Below are 10,144 nucleotides of genomic sequence, written 5' to 3' on the forward strand. Positions count from 1 at the left end.
TTCCCATCTTCTACCGCGTCTATCCTTCCCACGTTCGGCACCACAATAGACCCTTTGAAACGGCGTTTCGGGTGCACGAGGTCCGATCCGAAGGGAAGGAGGTGAAGGGATGGAGGGAGGCAATGAGCGAGGTGGGCGAGATCGTCGGATACGTCCTCTCCGACGAAAGGTGCGTGCGCCTCTCTCTCTCTCTCTGTGTATCGTTATGGATGAGATACGACTTTTGCTTTTCTTTGCAGTGGTGGGTCGGGCCGAACAAGTGGGGAACCAGGTCGAGAGGGCATTGGAGAGCATGCCAAAGAGCACATCTCTTTCAATTTGTGGTGTCCGATAAATCATCATTGTGATTTGTAGTTCTCTTAGCAAATTGTCATTCGATTTGCGACATTCTTCAATAAATCCCAATTGCAATTTATAATTTTCTTTAGTAAACCACAATTGCGATTTACAGTGACACTTAGTAAATCATTGTGCGATTTACAATTATCTTCGGTAAATCGCTATTGCGATTTAGAGTGTCTTCAGTAAATCACTATTGTGATTTATAGTGTCTTCAGTAAATCACTATTGCAATTTATGATGTTATTCAACAAATCGCTATTCAAATCATGATCAACATGCCGAAGGTGTATCTCCCTAACCAGAGATCGTATTTTCAATCCATAAAAAGCGGTGTCTTTATGATTGAATCTAGTTTATTTCTTAATTTGCAGTGATTTCTATAGTCATTTCATGCCCCATTTTGATTAAAAACCATACCCCTATCATTCTGTATTATTTATATTGCAAAGATTTTAGTCCATTTTCTCAGAGTCATATCTCTCCAACGGGAAATCATTTTTCAGATCTGTAAAAAGGGTTATCTTCCTTTATGTGTCTAGTTTATTTTTGATAATTTTTATAAACTTTTAAATCTATTTGTTATTTTAATTCTGTTAAAAATCAAAACTGGTTACAGAACTTCAAGTTCTGTAATAGGTTCATTTCCTGAAACAGAATGGTGACTTTCCAAAGTCACCATTCTAAACCAGAACTGATTTTCCCATTCTGTAACTTGGGAAAGTTTTTTAATCATGTTAAAAAACTTCTCCCATAAATTTGGTACAATTTGAATTCATATGGACTCTGAAACATCTAAATTATAGAAGTCTGTTGACTTTTTTTCAAATTCCTATTTTTGACAAAAGGCCTTCAATTTCGAATTTTTCTTTCATGATTTCTCAAAAAACTTCAATCTTAAATGGTTTTAAGATAAGTTCAGAGTCTTCATAACGATTATGAGCATTTTGATACATTATTTATTTATTTTGCTTAATTTTTTTTATTTTGGAGCTTGAAAGGTCTACTTTTGATGATTTCAATTTTTCAATATTGAAGAAAAATTCGACTAAGCGTACATTTATTACTAATATGTTTGCTCAATTTTGCAGGCATTTTATTTTTTTTGTTATTTTCTTTTTCAATTATTGTATTCAATTCGAGGGTTGTAATTAAATACTCAATGAATTTTTTTACTTTATGCTTAGTTTAGGAATGAATGAGCATTTAGTTTAAGTTTAATTTCATGATTACCTTGTTTCATTTTTTTTTTAAAATACACAGAAACACTCTTTCTGCTGTGAACGGGGTTCGAACCTTCCTTTGAGAGGTCAGACTAGGTCAAATGAGGTCGACCTAGTTGAGAAAGAGGAAGTGCAGGTCAAGCTGCTCATGTGGTTTTAACCAAACTAGGTTCGGCCCAAGTTAACTAGGTTCAGCAGGTTCAGGCTTAGCCCAAGCTGGCTAGGTCTGGGTTCAGAAAATCAAACCAAGGTTTGGAACCAAAAAGGACTTCGACTTTGACTTCAAACTCAACTAGGTTCAAGTCAAGTCAACTGAGTTTGGACCAAGTCAGGTGAGCTAGGACTAGGTCAGGCAGGCTAGGACCAGATCAAGTAGACTCAGACCCACTCAGACAGGTTAGGCTAAGTAGGGGGGGTTTAGAAGAGAGAGAGAAGGCAAAAGGAGGGGGGGCAATTTTTCCAAAGAGGAGTCTCCTCCTTTTATAGCCAGGGTTACTTGGCCCCCAAGTAACCTCATCTTTCTGGATTTTTCTAGAAAAAGCTAGAAAAATCCAATGTCTTCTTTCCCCTTCTTACCCTTTCCTTTCTAAAATTTTCAAGAGGTTCCTTTTGGTGTAGGGCCCACATGGAAATTTCATGAGATATTTTGTAGGTCCCACCAGATATTTTCTGAAAAATATTTTTGTGGGTCCCACCAACATTTTTGTGGGTCCCGCAAAAATATTGGGTATTCAACATTTTTTTTTTGAAAATTTCTGAGTACGCCAATCTCTTCGTACTAACGTAACTAAGAAAGTTGGCTTTCACAAATCTCTTGATTTTTATTCACGGAGAAAGTTATGACTCCCTGACGGTTTGAGCATATATTCGCGAAGATGCGAATATCCTAAGTATATCTGACTCGCAGGAATCGATTCGATTTACATTCTGGGTTCAGATGCTATTTTCACATGAAAATGCCTCATGAACTTTATTCAGAAGTTGTCTGAAAAATTAGGGGTCTTACAAAATCAGGGTTGAAGGTTCAGGGTTGAGGGTTTCAAGGTTCAGGGTTTCAAGGTTTTAGGGCTTCAGGGCTTCAAGACTTGAGGGTTTAAGGGTTTTAGGGTTTCATGGTTTCATGGTTCAGGAGGGTTCAGGGTTTCAGGATTTCAGGGTTCAAGGTTTCAGGGTTTCAGAGGTCAGGGTTCAAGGTTTCAAGGTTCAGGGTTTCAGAATTCAAGGTTTAGGGTTTCGGGGTTTCAAGGTTCAGAGTTCAGAGTTTCAGGGTTTCAGGCGTTCAGGGTTTCAGGGTTACAGGGTTTTAGGGTTCAGGTTTCAAGGTTTCAAGGTTTTGTGATCGTTGCAAGATATTTTTACTTCTTCCTTTTTAGGGAAAAAGAGAAAACTCCTTGCAAGGTCTCACTTGACCTTTGGAAAAAGATTTTGAAAATTTACTCGTCTCCGTTTTTAAAAAATTATGGAAAAATGAAGAGGCGAGATTCGCTCATCAGTACGAGATTCAACTGTTCCTGGCGCCCTTATCAGGGGTAATCGAACCAAGGATCGAATTTTATGCCTTTAACTTGTTCAATTTTTGTCTCAGAAATTATTCTAAGTCCTAAATGCATATTGAATCGGGCTTGTGCTATGATTTTGAACTTGAGAAGAATGTATGCTTTTAGAAAGTTGTTTTGATTTAAAAAATACTTAGAAACATTTTAAGAAATGGATTCCCAAGTGATTTTCGAAACTTGATTTGAAAGATTATTTGGAGATAGATTTGAAACAGACTTAAAATGATTTCAAAAATCATTTAGATCTTGAAATTATTTTGATTTTGAAAATAAAATTTTGAACTTTGAAATTTGAACTTGAAAGAGTTGAAATTACAAATGAAATTGGAAGTTCGAATTTGAAATTTGAAATTTGAAATTTGAAATTTGAAATTTGAAATTTGAAATTTGAAATTTGAAATTTGAAATTTGAAATTTGAAATTTGAAATTTGAAATTAAGAATTAAAATTAAAATTAAAATTCAAAGATTGAAATTGAGAGTGAATTGAAAATGAAATTGGAAATCGAATTTTGGAATTGGAATGGAAAATTAAATTTGAAAGTTAAAGTTTATTTTGAAAAGGAAGATTTTAGAAAGTCTGAAAATTCGAAAATACTTTGAATAAGTTTGAAAATATCTTAGAAATGAATTGAAATAAATTTCGATAATTGCTTGGAAATTTGAATAATTTAAAAGAAAAATATAAAATAATGATGTAATTCAATCTTAAATGATGAATGCATTAAAAGAATTTGTTTGAAATTGAATTAAAATCAAATTTCATTCTTTAATAGAATTAGAAACAAGATTAGATTTTAATATATTCATGACTACGGTTACAAACATATTCTAATTTAATCTTTATTTAAATTCTAATAAAGAATAAAATAAATTTTTGTGCCTTTATAGAATTAAAACAAGATTAAATTTTCATATATTCATGACTATGACCACAAATATATTTTGATTTAATCTTTGTTAAAATAAAACTACAACATTCTAACTTGATGAAAAATATTTCTACTTGATGAACTATACGAATTATTTAAAAAAAATTGAATTTAAAGTTGTTAAAATGCCAATTTAGCTTCATTTTAACAAAGAAAATATTTTTTATAAAAAACGATTTTGAAAAATGCAATGAATGAGGTATCAAATGGCCTTATAAGTTGATGAAAATCGACACGAAGGTTCCTAACAATTTTAGGAATGTTATGAAGTTGAAAATTCTGCACAATTCTTTGAGAAAAACCTCAATTAGGGTTATTTTATCCAGATAATACAGGATTTGGCAGAATCCTGATTTGCAAATGGACCTGTCAGAGCATTTTGAGCAGATAGAGGTCTTAAACATCTCAATTTTGGCTCAACCTAAATCCATGGATTCATAACACATCGATGAAACATTCACTTTTTACAAAATCTCAAAATCATTCCTAAAACTTGATTTATGATCAAAACATCAGAGCATTAATTTCAGAAACAAGAAATTGGATTTTAACTGATAGGTTTTAGTAAATTGGGTGTTACAGAGGCTAGACCGACTCAAATTCTCCCAAATCTATGGGATAAGTTGAAAAATTCAATCACTAAACTAACCCAATTTACATAAATGAAAAATCGATTTTGGTTTGAAAATGATGACTTCGGGAAGTCACTGTTTTATCTCAGAAAATGAACCTGTTACAAAATTTGTAGTTATGTGACCAGTTTTGGTTTTTAGCAAAATTAAAATATCAAATGAGCATAAAAATTTATAAAAATTAATAGGAATAGATTAGACACATAAAGGAAGAATTCTCTTTTTACAGATCTCGAAAATAATCTCTCATTGGGGAGATATGATTCTGGCAAAATGAACTAAAACTTGTGCAACTCAAATAATGCAAAATGATAGGTGTATGGTTTTCAATTAAAATGGGGGCATGAAATGACTATATAAATGGCTAAAAATTAACAGAAATAAACTAGATTCAATAATAAAGACACCACTTTTTATGGATCAGAAATATAATCTCTGGTTAGGGAGATACGCTTCCGGCAAGTTGGGCCTGATTCGAGTAGCGATTTGCTGAATAAATCACAATAGCGATTTGCTGAATAAATCGCAATAGCGATTTACTGAAGACACTGTAAATCGCAATAGCGATTTACTAAGAGACACTATAAATTGCAAATGCAATTTACTAAAAAAAAATTATAAATCACAATTGCGATTTATTAAAGAGGACTATAAATCGCAATGGTGATTTGTCGCATGACACCATAAATCGAAATAGCGATTTGCTAAAGAAAGTAGCAAGTTGAATGACGATTTGCTAAAGGATGTTGCAAATCGAATGACAATCTGATTTGTACTGTAAATCGCTACTCTCTGATTTGATTTCTACTGTAAATCGCTACTCTTTGATCTGATTTCTACTGTAAATTGCTATTCTCTGATCTAATTTTTACTATAAATCGCTACTTTCTGATATGATTTCCACTATAAATCGTTACTCTTTGATATGATTTCTATTATAAATCGCTACTCTTTAATTTGATTTCTACTGTAAATCGCTACTCTCTGATCTAAATTTTATTGTAAATCGCTATTCTCTGATCTGATTTCTACTCTAAATTGATATTCTCTGATTTGATTTCTACTGTAAATCGCTACTCGCTGATCTGATTTCTATTGTAAATCGCTACTCTCTTATCTGATTTCTATTGTAAATCGCTACTCTCTTATCTAATTTCTATTGTAAATCGCTACTTTACTCAGTTTGACGTTGCCACCATTATCTCTACTGTAAATCGTTATTCTCTGTCTACTCAGTTCGACGCTTGCACCCTGTTATCATGATGAACAATAGACAGAATATTGATTTTTATGGTAGTTCAACTATTTCTCATGAACAGACGATGACAAAGGGTGCTCCGACGATAATAGACGATGACGATGGAAAAAAGTACTCTGGCAATAGCAGACAACGGCAAAGGGTGCTCCGACGACAGTAGACAACGACAAATGGTGCTTTGATGGCAACAGACGATGGTAAATAGTGCATTGTCAATCGGAGCTCCTATTACAACAGATGGTGCATCATCAAAGGGTAATTCAGAATGTTTAGGGTGACATATTGCGAGGAGCTCCTGTTAAAGCAAAGTAGTTTACTTCTTAGGGCAAAAATGATGATGATTTTAACTCTTTCTGGTGGGAGGATATTTTTGTCATTTTCTCAAAACATCATTTTATGACGCTAATGGTGGGAAAGGGTACTTAAGTCTTTGCAAATGCATCAGACTCCGATGCTAAGTGATGCTGACACACACAGGAAAATGCGCCCCACATGATTACATACATAGCGCTCATTCAGACCCGAGAACACGTACCTGTGTGTTAGGGGAGAACATATAACCTGCTTCGCTTCCTTTAACCTAGGAGTACATAACAGGTAACTGTTTCTATTGTTGAGCTGGATACTACGTATCATGATAATACCTCTCATGTTGATACTCTTCACACATATTCGGATCTTGCTTAGCTTCATTGGATCAATGGTTCACATTTGATGCTCCAATATATCTTACATCCTAGACTGAATGTTGCCAAGGATCATTAACATTCTTACTCAAATTTCACATAATACTTGTAACTTTACACTTAGGAATGCAGACGATTATACATTGAGCACTCATGTTAGGAACTGGATCTCTATCCTGCACATATAAAATTGGTTGAGAAGTTGCAAAACTAAATTCATTGATCTTTCTCTCTCTCTCTTTATATATATATATATATATATATATATATATATATATATATATATATATATATATATATATATATATATATATATATATATATATATGGGTTAATCTAACATTAAACCAGTTACGTTTAACATTAGATGAATTCAATCATGTTAAAATGACAAATACTTTTAAAAAGTAACGTTTTTGAAAATGTAATGTTTCTTTTTTAGGTCGTGTTTGACTTTTCAATTTCCTTCAGGTTCAAAACACATGAAATGCCCAAAAAAGTAGCCATGCATTTTCTAAAAGTATATTCTTTAAAAAGTATTTTAATCATTTTCATAAGGTTGTATATAAGTCGGTAATGTCTTAATATGACTTGTTCACATCTCAAGAGAGACTACAATAACTGCTTGTTCATGGTCCTATGGGCTGGCCCATACCCATATTTCTTATAAATTTTTCACTCCAAATTCACTCTTATGGCATGTTTGAATTGAAGTTCACAGGGACCAATGCATCCCGACATCAAATAAAGAATCTCCGTGTGGCTCAAATTAATGGGATGCAAGAGTCAGAGGCATCATGGATGCACTCCCACCTTAGGGCTCGTTTGTTATATGCCCCAAGGGCAGGAGGGAATTGGCCAGGTGCAATCACATTGCACTCTTTTTTTTTTTTATGATGAGAAACCCTCGCCCAAGTGAGAAAAACAACCACCACCCTGCCTTACGTGACCCACCTCTGAAAGCAATCATATTTGCACATTTCAAATGTACTGCTGGAGCACCCACCATGTGTTGTTGGGGCCCACAATTGAGAGGCTGTATGGAAAAGATGGAGGGTACTCAAGTGCATATAAAAAATGTGCAATGTGATTGCACTTGATCCACCCTGGGCAAAATGCCATAAAATTGACTTTGATGGCATTTGCCTCCGTTCATTTAATTGTGTTTAGCCTACCGTTGATTTTCTCTTGGATGATAGGCCGGAAGTCAAAAATATTTTTCCTTCGGAACTTTACCACTCACATGCTTCGAACTAGGTCTGGTAAATGAGCCAAATATACCGAACATGGCATGTTGGGGCTTGGCTCATTTACCACTTGATTGAGCTCATGGATTGGCCCATGTTCATGTTTAGCTGATCTGAGCTCGAGCTTGGCTCTCCCCTTATGGTAAATTTGATGTGTTTCCCTAACAACCCACAATTTGCTAAAATCCTCATGATGACCAAAACCGTAAATAGTTAACTTTGTGAGGTCCATTTTACCTTTCACATGTGTGAAACACAAGTTTTAAAATTAGGTGGCTAAATGTAATAATTAAAACATTATGCATTTTTTTGTAGATATCTAATAAGTTAAGAGCCTTTTTGTAAATTATTCACCAGAAAATTAAAAAAGAAAGGTGTTTTTAGAATTATTTAAAAAAGAAAGGTGTTTCGAGCTGAGCAACGGCACCCTCCATAGGTCTCGAACTGGGGAGCCGCCATCACTTCCCTCCTTGTGCCCGATTCTAAAGGTTCTCTCTCTCTCTCTCTCATCTATTTTGTTGTTTTTTTCAGGTAATCTGGCCGACGTGGCTCTGGAGCCTTATACCGTAAGACCTCTTGTCAACATCCCCTGTCTCCCTTTTCCATACATGGAATTTAATGCTTCATCTGTCTAAGATCTATTCGGCAAGTTTTGTCTCGTGTCATAATGTTGCATAGAAAGATCAGGGGATTCTTCTTACATGTGATGTGATTCAAATTTAAGTAATTTTTTGATGCACGGGACAATCTGGAATATTGCATTATTTTCCACAGTGCAATTCATCTGCTTGTTCCATTTATCTGGATAAGTAGATGCATCCATACCCATGTTTGGGGTTGAGAGAGATGGGGGTGATCTGATCTTTAGGTGTAACATGAGACTGCACTCATTCGATTTGTATCAATTTGGTTGACCTTGATTATCATTCGATCTCTCATGTGTCTGTTTGTGATACCGTTCCCCAAATGTTTATGATACCGTTCATTTGGGGAATTACGTTATTAGAATGGATCTTCACCTTGTTTTTGATCTGGTTTGTTAGGAGGACAAAAAGGTTTTGATAAAGTAGTATGGGAGGTGGTCGAACACAAATCAGGTGATGACCCATCCATTACATTCAAGTATCATAGTCATGATGGTGAACAAGGTAATTTCCTATTCCAGCTGGTCGCTGCATTTGGGTCTAACTTAGTTTCATATCATTAAGATTCTCTTGATGATGAGAGACAAAGTTTTGGTTGAAATTCATAATATTGGGCCATGATGAATCCACAGGTTACCCAGGCGATCTCATTATAACTGCAAAATACTCACTTATCGGAAAGACAACACTAAGGCTAGATATGGAAGCGGTTCCACAAAACAAAGCCACTCCAGTCAGTTTGGCTCAGCACACTTATTGGAACTTAGCTGGTCATAACCCGGGTGACATTTATTCCTTGTGTTAATTTTTTTTTTTGTTTTTTTGTCTCCTTCGCTTCCATAATACTACTTTACAGTAGCATTTGTCTAGTCTAGATGCTACTGTAAATAAGTTAAAGAAATCTTATATTGAACATTAGCAGTAAGTCTATTGGCAAGTTCTTTCTAGGCTAACTGTGAATGAGCATTAATGATTGTTGGTCAGTCTCATGAAAGGAAACTGCTGGATTGACCTTATATGTTCTTTGTTTAATATCAATGGAAGCATGAGAAAATTGTTCCCCATGCTTGCATGCGTCTCAAAATGCAATGGAAAGGGACATGGGAGAAAGAGAACGGACTTTGTCTGGACAAATTTTCCGAAGTAATTGAATAAGATGCCATGTTCTTCTCAATGGTATCTAGCCCCATCCCATAAACTGTAATTTATGGTTAAACTGTATAATATGCAAGCATCAACATCTCTTAAACCTAGCTTCAGTACTAGTACCCATTTTGTCAATGCTTGTTTATTTTTTCACCATAATTCTTTGTTTTCGAGAAAATCAAATGTCTCTCCATTGCAGACTCTCATAAAGGCCGTTTGAAGATCAGACTCTTTGTAACACCTTGATCTAGGACTTTGAGAGTTCAAGTCCGATTGGTATTATTTTTCAAATGAAAAGCATCCAGAGTTCACATAGAGAAAACATGGCTAATTTTTTTTCTTCTAATAACTCAATTTCTTTAACAAAGTTCATCATTCATAACATAATAAAATAACTACTACACGAGTGTTCAATGACAAAAAAACAAAAACTAAAAGTCGAAAGAGCCGATTACTGCTTGTTTTAGTGTGACTGAAATCTA

The sequence above is a fragment of the Nuphar pumila genome, chromosome 3 (genome assembly GCF_984573655.1).
Source record: "Nuphar pumila chromosome 3, dmNupPumi1.hap1.1, whole genome shotgun sequence".
Classification (NCBI taxonomy): domain Eukaryota; kingdom Viridiplantae; phylum Streptophyta; class Magnoliopsida; order Nymphaeales; family Nymphaeaceae; genus Nuphar; species Nuphar pumila.